This window comes from Palaemon carinicauda, chromosome 17 (assembly GCF_036898095.1).
Source record: "Palaemon carinicauda isolate YSFRI2023 chromosome 17, ASM3689809v2, whole genome shotgun sequence".
Classification (NCBI taxonomy): Eukaryota; Metazoa; Arthropoda; class Malacostraca; order Decapoda; family Palaemonidae; genus Palaemon; species Palaemon carinicauda.
The window spans coordinates 45,837,018-45,856,544 of record NC_090741.1 but is presented as its reverse complement, the minus strand read 5'-3'; positions in this window follow the sequence as shown (position 1 = coordinate 45,856,544).

The window sequence follows — 19,527 nt, the reverse complement described above, 5'->3', positions numbered from 1 at the left end:
GAAACATTTATTCCAGGATTTTTACCGTTTTTTTTTTTATGGCAAGTTTTCAACTCTAACGACAAATGCCTATCAACATTTATTCCAGGATTTTTACCGCTTTTTTATGGCAAGTTTTCAACTCTATTGGCAAATGTCTATCGACATTTATTCCAGGATTTTTACCGCTTTTTTATGGCAAGTTTTCAACTCTAACGGCAAATGCCTGGAAACATTTATTCCAGGATTTTTACCGTTTTTTTTTTATGGCAAGTTTTCAACTCTAACGACAAATGCCTATCAACATTTATTCCAGGATTTTTACCGCTTTTTTATGGCAAGTTTTCAACTCTATTGGCAAATGTCTATCGACATTTATTCCAGGATTTTTACCGCTTTTTTATGGCAAGTTTTCAACTCTAACGGCAAATGCCTGGAAACATTTATTCCAGGATTTTTACCGTTTTTTTTTTTATGGCAAGTTTTCAACTCTAACGACAAATGCCTATCAACATTTATTCCAGGATTTTTACCGCTTTTTTATGGCAAGTTTTCAACTCTATTGGCAAATGTCTATCGACATTTATTCCAGGATTTTTACCGCTTTTTTATGGCAAGTTTTCAACTCTAACGGCAAATGCCTGGAAACATTTATTCCAGGATTTTTACCGTTTTTTTTTTTTATGGCAAGTTTTCAACTCTAACGACAAATGCCTATCAACATTTATTCCAGGATTTTTACCGCTTTTTTATGGCAAGTTTTCAACTCTATTGGCAAATGTCTATCGACATTTATTCCAGGATTTTTACCGCTTTTTTATGGCAAGTTTTCAACTCTAACGGCAAATGCCTGGAAACATTTATTCCAGGATTTTTACCGTTTTTTTTTTTATGGCAAGTTTTCAACTCTAACGACAAATGCCTATCAACATTTATTCCAGGATTTTTACCGCTTTTTTATGGCAAGTTTTCAACTCTATTGGCAAATGTCTATCGACATTTATTCCAGGATTTTTACCGCTTTTTTATGGCAAGTTTTCAACTCTAACAGCTAATGCCTGGAAACATTTATTCCAGGATTTTTACCGCTTTTTTTATGGCAAGTTTTCAACTCTATTGGCAAATGCCTATCAACATTTATTCCAGGATTTTTACCGCTTTATTATGGCAAGTTTTCAACTCTATTGGCAAATGCCTATCAACATTTATTCCAGGATTTTTACCCCTTTTTTATGGCAAGTTTTCAACTCTAACGGCTAATGCCTGGAAACATTTATTCCAGGATTTTTACCGCTTTTTTTATGGCAAGTTTTCAACTCTATAACGGCAAATGCCTGCCAACATTTATTCCAGGATTTTTACTGCTTTTTAATGGCAAGTTTTCATCTCTAACGACAAATTCTTGGCAACATTTATTCCAGGATTTTTACCACTTTTTAATAGCAAGTTTTCAACTCTAACGGCAAATGTCTGGCAACATTTATTCCAGGTTTTTTACCGTTTTTTTTATGGCAAGTTTTCAACTCTAACGGCAAATGCCTGGCAACATTTATTCCAGGATTTTTACCGCTTTTTAATGGCAAGTTTTCAACTCTAACGGCAAATGCCTGGCAACATTTATTCCAGGATTTTTACCGCTTTTTAATGGCAAGTTTTCAACTCTAACGGCAAATGCCTATCAACATTAATCCAGGATTTTTACCGCTTTTTAATGGCAAGTTTTCAACTCTAACGGCAAATGCCTATCAACATTTATTCCAGGATTTTTACCGCTTTTTAATGGCATGTTTTCAACTCTAACGGCAAACGCCTGGCAACATTTATTCCAGTATTTTTACCGCTTTTTAATGGCAAGTTTTCAACTCTCAACGGCAAATGCCTGGCAACATTTATTCCAGGTTTTTTACCGCTTCTTAATGGAAAGTTTTCAACTCTAACGGCAAACGCCTGGCAACATTTATTCCAGTATTTTTACCGCTTTTTAATGGCATGTTTTCAACTCTCAACGGCAAATGCCTGGCAACATTTATTCCAGTATTTTTACCGCTTTTTAATGGCATGTTTTCAACTCTCAACGGCAAATGCCTGGCAACATTTATTCCAGTATTTTTACCGCTTTTTAATGGCATGTTTTCAACTCTAACGGCAAACGCCTGGCAACATTTATTCCAGTATTTTTACCGCTTTTTAATGGCAAGTTTTCAACTCTCAACGGCAAATGCCTGGCAACATTTATTCCAGGTTTTTTACCGCTTTTTAATGGCAAGTTTTCAACTTTAATGGCAAACGCCTGGCAACATTTATTCCAAGATTTTTACCGCTTTTTAATGGCAAGTTTTCAACTCTAACGGCAAATGCCTGGCAACATTTATTCCAGGATTTTTACCGCTTTTTTATGGCAAGTTTTCAACTCTAACGGCAAATGCCTGGCAACATTTATTCCAGGTTTTTTACCGCTTTTTAATGGCAAGTTTTCAACTGTAACGGCAAATGCCTGGCAACAGTTATTCCAGCATTTTTACCGCTTTTTAATGGCAAGTTTTCAACTCTAACGGCAAATGCCTGGCAACATTTATTCCAGGTTTTTTACCGCTTTTTAATGGCAAGTTTTCAACTCTAACGGCAAATGCCTGGCAACATTTATTCCAGGTTTTTTACCGCTTTTTAATGGCAAGTTTTCAACTCTAACGGCAAATGCCTGGCAACATTTATTCCAGGTTTTTTACCGCTTTTTAATGGCAAGTTTTCAACTCTAACAGCAAATGCCTTACAACATTTATTCCAGGATTTTTACCTCTTTTTAATGGCAAGTTTTCAACTCTAACGGCAAATGCCTTTCAACATTAATTCCAGGATTTTTACCGCTTTTTAATGGCAAGTTTTTAACTTTTACGGCAAATGCCTGGCAACATTTATTCCAGGATTTTTACCGCTTTTTAATGGCAAGTTTTCAACTCTAACGGCAAATGCCTATCAACATTTATTCCAGGATTTTTACCGCTTTTTAATGGCAGGTTTTCAACTCTTAACGGCAAATGCCTGGCAACATTTATTCCAGGATTTTTACCGTTTTTTTATTGCAAGTTTTCAACTCTAACGGCTAATGCCTGGAAACATTTATTCCAGGATTTTTACCGTTTTTTTTATGGCAAGTTTTTAACTCTAACGGCTAATGCCTGGAAACATTTATTCCAGGATTTTAAACCGCTTTTTTTATGGCAAGTTTTCAACTCTAACGGAAAATGCCTATCAACATTTATTCCAGGATTTTTACCGCTTTTTTATGGCAAGTTTTCAACTCTAACAGCAAATGCCTGGCAACATTTATTCCAGGATTTAACATTTATTCCAGGATTTTTACCGCTTTTTTATGGCAAGTTTTCAACTCTAACGGCAAATGCCTGGAAACATTTATTCCAGGATTTTTACCGTTTTTTTTTTTTTATGGCAAGTTTTCAACTCTAACGACAAATGCCTATCAACATTTATTCCAGGATTTTTACCGCTTTTTTATGGCAAGTTTTCAACTCTATTGGCAAATGTCTATCAACATTTATTCCAGGATTTTTACCGCTTTTTTATGGCAAGTTTTCAACTCTAACGGCTAATGCCTGGAAACATTTATTCCAGGATTTTTACCGCTTTTTTTATGGCAAGTTTTCAACTCTATTGGCAAATGCCTATCAACATTTATTCCAGGATTTTTACCGCTTTATTATGGCAAGTTTTCAACTCTATTGGCAAATGCCTATTAACATTTATTCCAGGATTTTTACCCCTTTTTTATGGCAAGTTTTCAACTCTAACGGCTAATGCCTGGAAACATTTATTCCAGGATTTTTACCGCTTTTTTTAATGGCAAGTTTTCAACTCTATAACGGCAAATGCCTGCCAACATTTATTCCAGGATTTTTACTGCTTTTTAATGGCAAGTTTTCATCTCTAACGACAAATTCTTGGCAACATTTATTCCAGGATTTTTACCGCTTTTTAATGGCAAGTTTTCAACTCTAACAGCAAATGCCTGTCAACATTTATTCCAGGTTTTTTACCGCTTTTTAATGGCAAGTTTTCAACTCTAACGGCAAATGCCTGGCAACATTTATTCCAGGATTTTTACCGCTTTTTAATGGCAAGTTTTCAACTCTAACGGCAAATGTCTATCAACATTTATTCCAGGATTTTTACCGCTTTTTAATGGCAAGTTTTCAACTCTAACGGCAAATGCCTATCAACATTTATTCCAGGATTTTTACCGCTTTTTAATGGCAAGTTTTCAACTCTAACGGCAAACGCCTGGCAACATTTATACCAGTATTTTTACCGCTTTTTAATGGCAAGTTTTCTACTCTAACGGCAAATGCCTGGCAACATTTATTCCTGGATTTTCACCGTTTTTTGATGGTAAGTTTTCAACTCTAACGGCAAATGCCTGGCAACATTTATACCAGTATTTTTACCGCTTTTTAATGGCAAGTTTTCTACTCTAACGGCAAATGCCTGGCAACATTTATTCCTGGATTTTCACCGTTTTTTGATGGTAAGTTTTCAACTCTAACGGCAAATGCCTGGCAACATTTATCCCAGGATTTTTACCGTTTTTTAATGGTAAGTTTTCTACTCTAACGGCAAATGCCTGGCAACATTTATACCAGTATTTTTACCGCTTTTTAATGGCAAGTTTTCTACTCTAACGGCAAATGCCTGGCAACATTTATCCCAGGATTTTCACCGTTTTTTGATGGTAAGTTTTCAACTCTAACGGCAAATGCCTGGCAACATTTATTCCAGGATTTTTACCGTTTTTTAATGGTAAGTTTTCAACTCTAACGGCAAATGCCTATCAACATTTATTCCAGGATTTTTACCGCTTTTTAATGGCATGTTTTCAACTCTAACGGCAAACGCCTGGCAACATTTATTCCAGTATTTTTACCGCTTTTTAATGCCAAGTTTTCAACTCTCAACGGCAAATGCCTGGCAACATTTATTCCAGGATTTTTACCGTTTTTTAATAGTAAGTTTTCAACTCTAACGGCAAATGCCTATCAACATTTATTCCAGGATTTTTAACGCTTTTTAATGGCAAGTTTTCAACTTTAATGGCAAACGCCTGGCAACATTTATTCCAAGATTTTTACCGCTTTTTAATGGCAAGTTTTCAACTCTATCGGCAAATGCCTGGCAACATTTATTCCAGGATTTTTACCGCTTTTTTATGGCAAGTTTTCAACTCTAACGGCAAACGCCTGGCAACATTTATTCCAGGTTTTTTACCGGTTTTTAATGGCAAGTTTTCAACTCTAACGGCAAATGCCTGGCAACAGTTATTCCAGAATTTTTACCGCTTTTTAATGGCAAGTTTCCAACTCTAACAGCAAATGCCTTACAACATTTATTCCAGGATTTTTACTGCTTTTTTATGGCAAGTTTTCAACTCTAAGGGAAAATGCCTGGCAACTTTTATTCCAGAATTTTTACCGCTTTTTTATGGCAAGTTTTCAACTCTAACGGCAAATGCCTGGAAACATTTATTCCAGGATTTTTACTGTTTTTTAATGGTAAGTTTTCAACTCTAACGGCAAATGCCTGGCAACATTTATTCCAGGATTTTTACCGCTTTTTAATGGCAAGTTTTCAACTCTAACGGCAAATGCCTATCAACATTTCCAGGATTTTTACCGCTTTTCAATGGCAAGTTTTCAACTCTAACAGCAAATGCCTGTCAACATTTATTCCAGGATTTTTACCGCTTTTTAATGGCAAGTTTTCAACTCTAACGGCAAACGCCTGGCAACATTTATTCCAGTATTTTTACCGCTTTTTAATGGCAAGTTTTCTACTCTAACGGCAAATGCCTGGCAACATTTATTCCTGGATTTTCACCGTTTTTTGATGGTAAGTTTTCAACTCTAACGGCAAATGCCTGGCAACATTTATTCCAGGATTTTTACCGTTTTTTAATGGTAAGTTTTCAACTCTAACGGCAAATGCCTATCAACATTTATTCCAGGATTTTTACCGCTTTTTAATGGCATGTTTTCAACTCTAACGGCAAACGCCTGGCAACATTTATTCCAGTATTTTTACCGCTTTTTAATGGCAAGTTTTCAACTCTCAACGGCAAATGCCTGGCAACATTTATTCCAGGTTTTTTACCGCTTCTTAATGGAAAGTTTTCAACTCTAACGGCAAACGTCTGGCAACATTTATTCCAGGATTTTTACCGCTTTTTAAATGCAAGTTTTCAACTTTAATGGCAAACGCCTGGCAACATTTATTCCAAGATTTTTACCGCTTTTTAATGGCAAGTTTTCAACTCTATCGGCAAATGCCTGGCAACATTTATTCCAGGATTTTTACCGCTTTTTTATGGCAAGTTTTCAACTCTAACGGCAAACGCCTGGCAACATTTATTCCAGGTTTTTTACCGGTTTTTAATGGCAAGTTTTCAACTCTAACAGCAAATGCCTGGCAACAGTTATTCCAGAATTTTTACCGCTTTTTAATGGCAAGTTTTCAACTCTAACAGCAAATGCCTTACAACATTTATTCCAGGATTTTTACTGCTTTTTTATGGCAAGTTTTCAACTCTAAGAGAAAATGCCTGGCAACTTTTATTCCAGAATTTTTACCGCTTTTTTATGGCAAGTTTTCAACTCTAACGGCAAATGCCTGGAAACATTTATTCCAGGATTTTTACTGTTTTTTAATGGTAAGTTTTCAACTCTAACGGCAAATGCCTGGCAACATTTATTCCAGGATTTTTACCGCTTTTTTATGGCAAGTTTTCAACTCTCAACGGCAAATGCCTGGCAACATTTATTCCAGGATTTTTACCGCTTTTTTATGACAAGTTTTCAACTCTAACGGCAAATGCCTGGCAACATTTATTCTAGGATTTTTACCGCTTTTTTATGGCAAGCTTTCAACTCTAACGGCAAATACCTGGCAACATTTATTCCAGGATTTTTACCGTTTTTTAATGGTAAGTTTTCAACTCTAACGGCAAATGTCTGGCAACATTTATTCCAGGATTTTTACCTCTTTTTTTATGGTAAGTTTTCAACTCTAACGGCAAATGTCTGGCAACATTTATTCCAGGATTTTTACCTCTTTTTTTATGGTAAGTTTTCAACTCTACCGGCAAATGTCTGGCAACATTTATTCCAGGATTTTTACCGCTTTTTTATGGCAAGTTTCCAACTCTAACGGCAAATACCTGGCAACATTTACTCCAGGATTTTCACCGTTTTTTTTTATGGCAAGTTTTCAACTCTAACGGCAAATGCCTATTAACATTTATTCCAGGATTTTTACCTCTTTTTTATGGAAAATTTTCAACTCTAACGGCAAATGCCTGGCAACATTTATTCCAGGATTTTTACCGCTTTTTTATGGAAAATTTTCAACTCTAACGGCAAATGCCTGGCAACATTTATTCCAGGATTTTTACCGCTTTTTTATGGCAAGTTTTCAACTCTAACGGCAAACGCCTTTCAACATTTATTCCAGGATTTTCACCGTTTTTTGATGGCAAGTTTTCAACTCTAACGGCAAATGCCTGGCAACATTTATTCCAGGATTTTTACCGCTTTTTAATGGCAAGTTTTCAACTCTAACGGCAAATGCCTGGCAACATTTATTCCAGGATTTACACCGTTTTTTGATGGCAAGTTTTCAACTCTAATGGCAAACGTCTGGCAATATTTATTCCAGGATTTTTACCGCTTTTTAATGGCAAGTTTTCAACTCTAACGGCAAATGCCTGGCAACATTTATTCCAGGATTTTTACCGCTTTTTAATGGCAAGTTTTCAACTCTAACGGCAAATGCCTGGAAACATTTATTCCAGGATTTTTACCGTTTTTTAATAGTAAGTTTTCAACTCTAACGGTAAATGCCTATCAACATTTATTCCAGGATTTTTAACGCTTTTTAATGGCAAGTTTTCAACTTTAATGGCAAACGCCTGGCAACATTTATTCCAAGATTTTTACCGCTTTTTAATGGCAAGTTTTCAACTCTATCGGCAAATGCCTGGCAACATTTATTCCAGGATTTTTACCGCTTTTTTATGGCAAGTTTTCAACTCTAACGGCAAACGCCTGGCAACATTTATTCCAGGTTTTTTACCGGTTTTTAATGGCAAGTTTTCAACTCTAACGGCAAATGCCTGGCAACAGTTATTCCAGAATTTTTACCGCTTTTTAATGGCAAGTTTTCAACTCTAACAGCAAATGCCTTACAACATTTATTCCAGGATTTTTACTGCTTTTTTATGGCAAGTTTTCAACTCTAAGGGAAAATGCCTGGCAACTTTTATTCCAGAATTTTTACCGCTTTTTTATGGCAAGTTTTCAACTCTAACGGCAAATGCCTGGAAACATTTATTCCAGGATTTTTACTGTTTTTTAATGGTAAGTTTTCAACTCTAACGGCAAATGCCTGGCAACATTTATTCCAGGATTTTTACCGCTTTTTAATGGCAAGTTTTCAACTCTAACGGCAAATGCCTATCAACATTTCCAGGATTTTTACCGCTTTTCAATGGCAAGTTTTCAACTCTAACAGCAAATGCCTGTCAACATTTATTCCAGGATTTTTACCGCTTTTTAATGGCAAGTTTTCAACTCTAACGGCAAACGCCTGGCAACATTTATTCCAGTATTTTTACCGCTTTTTAATGGCAAGTTTTCTACTCTAACGGCAAATGCCTGGCAACATTTATTCCTGGATTTTCACCGTTTTTTGATGGTAAGTTTTCAACTCTAACGGCAAATGCCTGGCAACATTTATCCCAGGATTTTCACCGTTTTTTGATGGTAAGTTTTCAACTCTAACGGCAAATGCCTGGCAACATTTATTCCAGGATTTTTACCGTTTTTTAATGGTAAGTTTTCAACTCTAACGGCAAATGCCTATCAACATTTATTCCAGGATTTTTACCGCTTTTTAATGGCATGTTTTCAACTCTAACGGCAAACGCCTGGCAACATTTATTCCAGTATTTTTACCGCTTTTTAATGGCAAGTTTTCAACTCTCAACGGCAAATGCCTGGCAACATTTATTCCAGGTTTTTTACCGCTTCTTAATGGAAAGTTTTCAACTCTAACGGCAAACGTCTGGCAACATTTATTCCAGGATTTTTACCGCTTTTTAAATGCAAGTTTTCAACTTTAATGGCAAACGCCTGGCAACATTTATTCCAAGATTTTTACCGCTTTTTAATGGCAAGTTTTCAACTCTATCGGCAAATGCCTGGCAACATTTATTCCAGGATTTTTACCGCTTTTTTATGGCAAGTTTTCAACTCTAACGGCAAACGCCTGGCAACATTTATTCCAGGTTTTTTACCGGTTTTTAATGGCAAGTTTTCAACTCTAACGGCAAATGCCTGGCAACAGTTATTCCAGAATTTTTACCGCTTTTTAATGGCAAGTTTTCAACTCTAACAGCAAATGCCTTACAACATTTATTCCAGGATTTTTACTGCTTTTTTATGGCAAGTTTTCAACTCTAAGAGAAAATGCCTGGCAACTTTTATTCCAGAATTTTTACCGCTTTTTTATGGCAAGTTTTCAACTCTAACGGCAAATGCCTGGAAACATTTATTCCAGGATTTTTACTGTTTTTTAATGGTAAGTTTTCAACTCTAACGGCAAATGCCTGGCAACATTTATTCCAGGATTTTTACCGCTTTTTTATGGCAAGTTTTCAACTCTCAACGGCAAATGCCTGGCAACATTTATTCCAGGATTTTTACCGCTTTTTTATGACAAGTTTTCAACTCTAACGGCAAATGCCTGGCAACATTTATTCTAGGATTTTTACCGCTTTTTTATGGCAAGCTTTCAACTCTAACGGCAAATACCTGGCAACATTTATTCCAGGATTTTTACCGTTTTTTAATGGTAAGTTTTCAACTCTAACGGCAAATGTCTGGCAACATTTATTCCAGGATTTTTACCTCTTTTTTTATGGTAAGTTTTCAACTCTAACGGCAAATGTCTGGCAACATTTATTCCAGGATTTTTACCTCTTTTTTTTATGGTAAGTTTTCAACTTTACCGGCAAATGTCTGGCAACATTTATTCCAGGATTTTTACCGCTTTTTTATGGCAAGTTTCCAACTCTAACGGCAAATACCTGGCAACATTTACTCCAGGATTTTCACCGTTTTTTTTTATGGCAAGTTTTCAACTCTAACGGCAAATGCCTATTAACATTTATTCCAGGATTTTTACCTCTTTTTTATGGAAAATTTTCAACTCTAACGGCAAATGCCTGGCAACATTTATTCCAGGATTTTTACCGCTTTTTTATGGAAAATTTTCAACTCTAACGGCAAATGCCTGGCAACATTTATTCCAGGATTTTTACCGCTTTTTTATGGCAAGTTTTCAACTCTAACGGCAAACGCCTTTCAACATTTATTCCAGGATTTTCACCGTTTTTTGATGGCAAGTTTTCAACTCTAACGGCAAATGCCTGGCAACATTTATTCCAGGATTTTTACCGCTTTTTAATGGCAAGTTTTCAACTCTAACGGCAAATGCCTGGCAACATTTATTCCAGGATTTACACCGTTTTTTGATGGCAAGTTTTCAACTCTAATGGCAAACGTCTGGCAATATTTATTCCAGGATTTTTACCGCTTTTTAATGGCAAGTTTTCAACTCTAACGGCAAATGCCTGGCAACATTTATTCCAGGATTTTTACCGCTTTTTAATGGCAAGTTTTCAACTCTAACGGCAAATGCCTGGAAACATTTATTCCAGGATTTTTACCGCTTTTTAATGGCAAGTTTTCAACTCTAACGGCAAATGCCTGGAAACATTTATTCCAGGATTTTTACCGCTTTTTAATGGCTAGTTTTCAACTCTAACGGCAAATGCCTGGAAACATTTATTCCAGGATTTTTACCGCTTTTTAATGGCAAGTTTTCAACTCTAACGGCAAATGCCTGGCAACATTTATTCCAGGATTTTTACCGCTTTTTAATGGCAAGTTTTCAACTCTAACGGCAAATGCCTGGCAACATTTATTCCAGGATTTTTACCGCTTTTTAATGGCAAGTTTTCAACTCTAACGGCAAATGCCTGGAAACATTTATTCCAGGATTTTCACCGTTTTTTGATGGCAAGTTTTCAACTCTAACGGCAAATGCCTGGCAACATTTATTCCAGGATTTTTACCGTTTTTAATGGCAAGTTTTCAACGTTAACGGCAAATGCCTGGCAACATTTATTCCAGGATTTTTACCGCTTTTTTATGGCAAGTGTTCAACTCTAACGGCAAATGCCTGGCAACATTTATTCCAGGATTTTTACCGTTTTTTAATTGCAATTTTTCAACTCTAACGATAAATGCCTGGCAACATTTATTCCAGTATTTTTACCGCTTTTTTTATGGCAAGTTTTCAACTTTAACGGCAAATGTCTGGCAACATTTATTCCAGGATTTTTACCGTTTTTTCAATTGCAATTTTTCAACTCTAACGGCAAATGTCTGGCAACATTTATTCCAGTATTTTTACCGCTTTTTTATGGCAAGTGTTCAACTCTAACGGCAAATGCCTGGAAACATTTATTCCAGGATTTTTTCCGTTTTTTTATGGCAAGTTTTCAACTCTAACGGCAAATGTCTGGCAACATTTATTCCAGGATTTTTACCGCTTTTTTATGGCAAGTGTTCAACTCTAACGGCAAATGTCTGGCAACATTTATTCCAGGATTTTTACCGTTTTTTTATGGCAAGTTTTCAACTCTAACGGGAAATGCCTGGAAACATTTATTCCAGGATTTTTACCGCTTTTTTATGGCAAGTTTTCAACTCTAACGGCAAATGTCTGGCAACATTTATTCCAGGATTTTTACCGCTTTTTTATGGCAAGTTTTCAACTCTAACGGCAAATGCCTTTCAACATTTATTCCAGGATTTTTACCGTTTTTTTATGGCAAGTTTTCAACTCTAACGGGAAATGCCTGGAAACATTTATTCCAGGATTTTTACCGCTTTTTTATGGCAAGTTTTCAACTCTAACGGCAAATGCCTGGAAACATTTATTCCAGGATTTTTTCCGTTTTTTTATGGCAAGTTTTCAACTCTAACGGGAAATGCCTGGAAACATTTATTCCAGGATTTTTACCGCTTTTTTATGGCAAGTTTTCAACTCTAACGGGAAATGCCTGGAAACATTTATTCCAGGATTTTTACCGCTTTTTTATGGCAAGTTTTCAACTCTAACGGGAAATGCCTGGAAACATTTATTCCAGGATTTTTACCGCTTTTTTATGGCAAGTTTTCAACTCTAACGGCAAATGTCTGGCAACATTTATTCCAGGATTTTTACCGCTTTTTTATGGCAAGTTTTCAACTCTAACGGCAAATGCCTTTCAACATTTATTCCAGGATTTTTACCGTTTTTTTATGGCAAGTTTTCAACTCTAACGGGAAATGCCTGGCAACATTTATTCCAGTATTTTTACCGCTTTTTTATGGCAAGTGTTCAACTCTAACGGCAAATGCCTGGAAACATTTATTCCAGGATTTTTTCCGTTTTTTTATGGCAAGTTTTCAACTCTAACGGCAAATGTCTGGCAACATTTATTCCAGGATTTTTACCGCTTTTTTATGGCAAGTGTTCAACTCTAACGGCAAATGTCTGGCAACATTTATTCCAGGATTTTTACCGTTTTTTTATGGCAAGTTTTCAACTCTAACGGGAAATGCCTGGAAACATTTATTCCAGGATTTTTACCGCTTTTTTATGGCAAGTTTTCAACTCTAACGGCAAATGTCTGGCAACATTTATTCCAGGATTTTTACCGCTTTTTTATGGCAAGTTTTCAACTCTAACGGCAAATGCCTGGAAACATTTATTCCAGGATTTTTTCCGTTTTTTATGGCAAGTTTTCAACTCTAACGGCAAATGCCTTTCAACATTTATTCCAGGATTTTTACCGTTTTTTTATGGCAAGTTTTCAACTCTAACGGGAAATGCCTGGAAACATTTATTCCAGGATTTTTACCGCTTTTTTATGGCAAGTTTTCAACTCTAACGGGAAATGCCTGGAAACATTTATTCCAGGATTTTTACCGCTTTTTTATGGCAAGTTTTCAACTCTAACGGCAAATGCCTGGAAACATTTATTCCAGGATTTTTACCGCTTTTTTATGGCAAGTTTTCAACTCTAACGGCAAATGTCTGGCAACATTTATTCCAGGATTTTTACCGCTTTTTTATGGCAAGTTTTCAACTCTAACGGCAAATGCCTTTCAACATTTATTCCAGGATTTTTACCGTTTTTTTATGGCAAGTTTTCAACTCTAACGGGAAATGCCTGGCAACATTTATTCCAGTATTTTTACCGCTTTTTTATGGCAAGTGTTCAACTCTAACGGCAAATGCCTGGAAACATTTATTCCAGGATTTTTTCCGTTTTTTTATGGCAAGTTTTCAACTCTAACGGCAAATGTCTGGCAACATTTATTCCAGGATTTTTACCGCTTTTTTATGGCAAGTGTTCAACTCTAACGGCAAATGTCTGGCAACATTTATTCCAGGATTTTTACCGCTTTTTTATGGCAAGTTTTCAACTCTAACGGGAAATGCCTGGAAACATTTATTCCAGGATTTTTACCGCTTTTTTATGGCAAGTTTTCAACTCTAACGGCAAATGCCTGGAAACATTTATTCCAGGATTTTTTCCGTTTTTTTATGGCAAGTTTTCAACTCTAACGGCAAATGTCTGGCAACATTTATTCCAGGATTTTTACCGCTTTTTTATGGCAAGTTTTCAACTCTAACGGCAAATGCCTGGAAACATTTATTCCAGGATTTTTACCGCTTTTTTATGGCAAGTTTTCAACTCTAACGGCAAATGTCTGGCAACATTTATTCCAGGATTTTTACCGCTTTTTTATGGCAAGTTTTCAACTCTAACGGCAAATGCCTTTCAACATTTATTCCAGGATTTTTACCGTTTTTTTATGGCAAGTTTTCAACTCTAACGGGAAATGCCTGGCAACATTTATTCCAGTATTTTTACCGCTTTTTTATGGCAAGTGTTCAACTCTAACGGCAAATGCCTGGAAACATTTATTCCAGGATTTTTTCCGTTTTTTTATGGCAAGTTTTCAACTCTAACGGCAAATGTCTGGCAACATTTATTCCAGGATTTTTACCGCTTTTTTATGGCAAGTGTTCAACTCTAACGGCAAATGTCTGGCAACATTTATTCCAGGATTTTTACCGTTTTTTATGGCAAGTTTTCAACTCTAACGGCAAATGCCTGGAAACATTTATTCCAGGATTTTTTCCGTTTTTTTATGGCAAGTTTTCAACTCTAACGGCAAATGTCTGGCAACATTTATTCCAGGATTTTTACCGCTTTTTTATGGCAAGTTTTCAACTCTAACGGGAAATGCCTTTCAACATTTATTCCAGGATTTTTACCGCTTTTTTATGGCAAGTTTTCAACTCTAACGGCAAATGTCTGGCAACATTTATTCCAGGATTTTTACCGCTTTTTTATGGCAAGTTTTCAACTCTAACGGCAAATGCCTTTCAACATTTATTCCAGGATTTTTACCGTTTTTTTATGGCAAGTTTTCAACTCTAACGGGAAATGCCTGGCAACATTTATTCCAGTATTTTTACCGCTTTTTTATGGCAAGTGTTCAACTCTAACGGCAAATGCCTGGAAACATTTATTCCAGGATTTTTTCCGTTTTTTTATGGCAAGTTTTCAACTCTAACGGCAAATGTCTGGCAACATTTATTCCAGGATTTTTTCCGTTTTTTTATGGCAAGTTTTCAACTCTAACGGCAAATGTCTGGCAACATTTATTCCAGGATTTTTACCGCTTTTTTATGGCAAGTGTTCAACTCTAACGGCAAATGTCTGGCAACATTTATTCCAGGATTTTTACCGCTTTTTTATGGCAAGTTTTCAACTCTAACGGAAATGCCTGGAAACATTTATTCCAGGATTTTTACCGCTTTTTTATGGCAAGTTTTCAACTCTAACGGCAAATGCCTGGAAACATTTATTCCAGGATTTTTTCCGTTTTTTTATGGCAAGTTTTCAACTCTAACGGCAAATGTCTGGCAACATTTATTCCAGGATTTTTACCGCTTTTTTATGGCAAGTTTTCAACTCTAACGGCAAATGCCTGGAAACATTTATTCCAGGATTTTTACCGCTTTTTTATGGCAAGTTTTCAACTCTAACGGCAAATGCCTGGAAACATTTATTCCAGGATTTTTTCCGTTTTTTTATGGCAAGTTTTCAACTCTAACGGCAAATGCCTTTCAACATTTATTCCAGGATTTTTACCGTTTTTTTATGGCAAGTTTTCAACTCTAACGGGAAATGCCTGGAAACATTTATTCCAGGATTTTTACCGCTTTTTTATGGCAAGTTTTCAACTCTAACGGGAAATGCCTGGAAACATTTATTCCAGGATTTTTACCGCTTTTTTATGGCAAGTTTTCAACTCTAACGGCAAATGCCTGGAAACATTTATTCCAGGATTTTTACCGCTTTTTTATGGCAAGTTTTCAACTCTAACGGCAAATGTCTGGCAACATTTATTCCAGGATTTTTACCGCTTTTTTATGGCAAGTTTTCAACTCTAACGGCAAATGCCTTTCAACATTTATTCCAGGATTTTTACCGTTTTTTTATGGCAAGTTTTCAACTCTAACGGGAAATGCCTGGCAACATTTATTCCAGTATTTTTACCGCTTTTTTATGGCAAGTGTTCAACTCTAACGGCAAATGCCTGGAAACATTTATTCCAGGATTTTTCCGTTTTTTTATGGCAAGTTTTCAACTCTAACGGCAAATGTCTGGCAACATTTATTCCAGGATTTTTACCGCTTTTTTATGGCAAGTGTTCAACTCTAACGGCAAATGTCTGGCAACATTTATTCCAGGATTTTTACCGCTTTTTTATGGCAAGTTTTCAACTCTAACGGGAAATGCCTGGAAACATTTATTCCAGGATTTTTACCGCTTTTTTATGGCAAGTTTTCAACTCTAACGGCAAATGCCTGGAAACATTTATTCCAGGATTTTTTCCGTTTTTTTATGGCAAGTTTTCAACTCTAACGGCAAATGTCTGGCAACATTTATTCCAGGATTTTTACCGCTTTTTTATGGCAAGTTTTCAACTCTAACGGCAAATGCCTGGAAACATTTATTCCAGGATTTTTACCGCTTTTTTATGGCAAGTTTTCAACTCTAACGGCAAATGTCTGGCAACATTTATTCCAGGATTTTTACCGCTTTTTTATGGCAAGTTTTCAACTCTAACGGCAAATGCCTTTCAACATTTATTCCAGGATTTTTACCGTTTTTTTATGGCAAGTTTTCAACTCTAACGGGAAATGCCTGGCAACATTTATTCCAGTATTTTTACCGCTTTTTTATGGCAAGTGTTCAACTCTAACGGCAAATGCCTGGAAACATTTATTCCAGGATTTTTTCCGTTTTTTTATGGCAAGTTTTCAACTCTAACGGCAAATGTCTGGCAACATTTATTCCAGGATTTTTACCGCTTTTTTATGGCAAGTGTTCAACTCTAACGGCAAATGTCTGGCAACATTTATTCCAGGATTTTTACCGTTTTTTATGGCAAGTTTTCAACTCTAACGGCAAATGCCTGGAAACATTTATTCCAGGATTTTTTCCGTTTTTTTATGGCAAGTTTTCAACTCTAACGGCAAATGTCTGGCAACATTTATTCCAGGATTTTTACCGCTTTTTTATGGCAAGTTTTCAACTCTAACGGCAAATGCCTTTCAACATTTATTCCAGGATTTTTACCGCTTTTTTATGGCAAGTTTTCAACTCTAACGGCAAATGTCTGGCAACATTTATTCCAGGATTTTTACCGCTTTTTTATGGCAAGTTTTCAACTCTAACGGCAAATGCCTTTCAACATTTATTCCAGGATTTTTACCGTTTTTTTATGGCAAGTTTTCAACTCTAACGGGAAATGCCTGGCAACATTTATTCCAGTATTTTTACCGCTTTTTTATGGCAAGTGTTCAACTCTAACGGCAAATGCCTGGAAACATTTATTCCAGGATTTTTTCCGTTTTTTTATGGCAAGTTTTCAACTCTAACGGCAAATGTCTGGCAACATTTATTCCAGGATTTTTACCGCTTTTTTATGGCAAGTGTTCAACTCTAACGGCAAATGTCTGGCAACATTTATTCCAGGATTTTTACCGCTTTTTTATGGCAAGTTTTCAACTCTAACGGGAAATGCCTGGAAACATTTATTCCAGGATTTTTACCGCTTTTTTATGGCAAGTTTTCAACTCTAACGGGAAATGCCTGGAAACATTTATTCCAGGATTTTTACCGCTTTTTTATGGCAAGTTTTCAACTCTAACGGCAAATGCCTTTCAACATTTATTCCAGGATTTTTTACCGTTTTTTTATGGCAAGTTTTCAACTCTAACGGGAAATGCCTGGCAACATTTATTCCAGTATTTTTACCGCTTTTTTATGGCAAGTGTTCAACTCTAACGGCAAATGCCTGGAAACATTTATTCCAGGATTTTTTCCGTTTTTTTATGGCAAGTTTTCAACTCTAACGGCAAATGTCTGGCAACATTTATTCCAGGATTTTTACCGCTTTTTTATGGCAAGTGTTCAACTCTAACGGCAAATGTCTGGCAACATTTATTCCAGGATTTTTACCGCTTTTTTATGGCAAGTTTTCAACTCTAACGGGAAATGCCTGGAAACATTTATTCCAGGATTTTTACCGCTTTTTTATGGCAAGTTTTCAACTCTAACGGCAAATGCCTGGAAACATTTATTCCAGGATTTTTTCCGTTTTTTTATGGCAAGTTTTCAACTCTAACGGCAAATGTCTGGCAACATTTATTCCAGGATTTTTACCGCTTTTTTATGGCAAGTTTTCAACTCTAACGGCAAATGCCTGGAAACATTTATTCCAGGATTTTTACCGCTTTTTTATGGCAAGTTTTCAACTCTAACGGCAAATGCCTGGAAACATTTATTCCAGGATTTTTTCCGTTTTTTTATGGCAAGTTTTCAACTCTAACGGCAAATGCCTTTCAACATTTATTCCAGGATTTTTACCGTTTTTTTATGGCAAGTTTTCAACTCTAACGGGAAATGCCTGGAAACATTTATTCCAGGATTTTTACCGCTTTTTTATGGCAAGTTTTCAACTCTAACGGGAAATGCCTGGAAACATTTATTCCAGGATTTTTACCGCTTTTTTATGGCAAGTTTTCAACTCTAACGGCAAATGTCTGGCAACATTTATTCCAGGATTTTTACCGCTTTTTTATGGCAAGTTTTCAACTCTAACGGCAAATGCCTTTCAACATTTATTCCAGGATTTTTACCGTTTTTTTATGGCAAGTTTTCAACTCTAACGGGAAATGCCTGGCAACATTTATTCCAGTATTTTTACCGCTTTTTTATGGCAAGTGTTCAACTCTAACGGCAAATGCCTGGAAACATTTATTCCAGGATTTTTTCCGTTTTTTTATGGCAAGTTTTCAACTCTAACGGCAAATGTCTGGCAACATTTATTCCAGGATTTTTACCGCTTTTTTATGGCAAGTGTTCAACTCTAACGGCAAATGTCTGGCAACATTTATTCCAGGATTTTTACCGTTTTTTTATGGCAAGTTTTCAACTCTAACGGGAAATGCCTGGAAACATTTATTCCAGGATTTTTACCGCTTTTTTATGGCAAGTTTTCAACTCTAACGGCAAATGTCTGGCAACATTTATTCCAGGATTTTTACCGCTTTTTTATGGCAAGTTTTCAACTCTAACGGCAAATGCCTGGAAACATTTATTCCAGGATTTTTACCGCTTTTTTATGGCAAGTTTTCAACTCTAACGGCAAATGTCTGGCAACATTTATTCCAGGATTTTTACCGCTTTTTTATGGCAAGTTTTCAACTCTAACGGCAAATGCCTTTCAACATTTATTCCAGGATTTTTACCGTTTTTTTATGGCAAGTTTTCAACTCTAACGGGAAATGCCTGGAAACATTTATTCCAGGATTTTTACCGCTTTTTTATGGCAAGTTTTCAACTCTAACGGCAAATGCCTGGAAACATTTATTCCAGGATTTTTTCCGTTTTTTTATGGCAAGTTTTCAACTCTAACGGGAAATGTCTGGCAACATTTATTCCAGGATTTTTACCGTTTTTTTATGGCAAGTGTTCAACTCTAACGGCAAATGTCTGGCAACATTTATTCCAGGATTTTTACCGCTTTTTTATGGCAAGTGTTCAACTCTAACGGCAAATGTCTGGCAACATTTATTCCAGGATTTTTACCGCTTTTTTATGGCAAGTTTTCAACTCTAACGGCAAATGCCTTTCAACATTTATTCCAGGATTTTTACCGTTTTTTTATGGCAAGTTTTCAACTCTAACGGCAAATGTCTGGCAACATTTATTCCAGGATTTTTACCGCTTTTTTATGGCAAGTTTTCAACTCTAACGGCAAATGTCTGGCAACATTTATT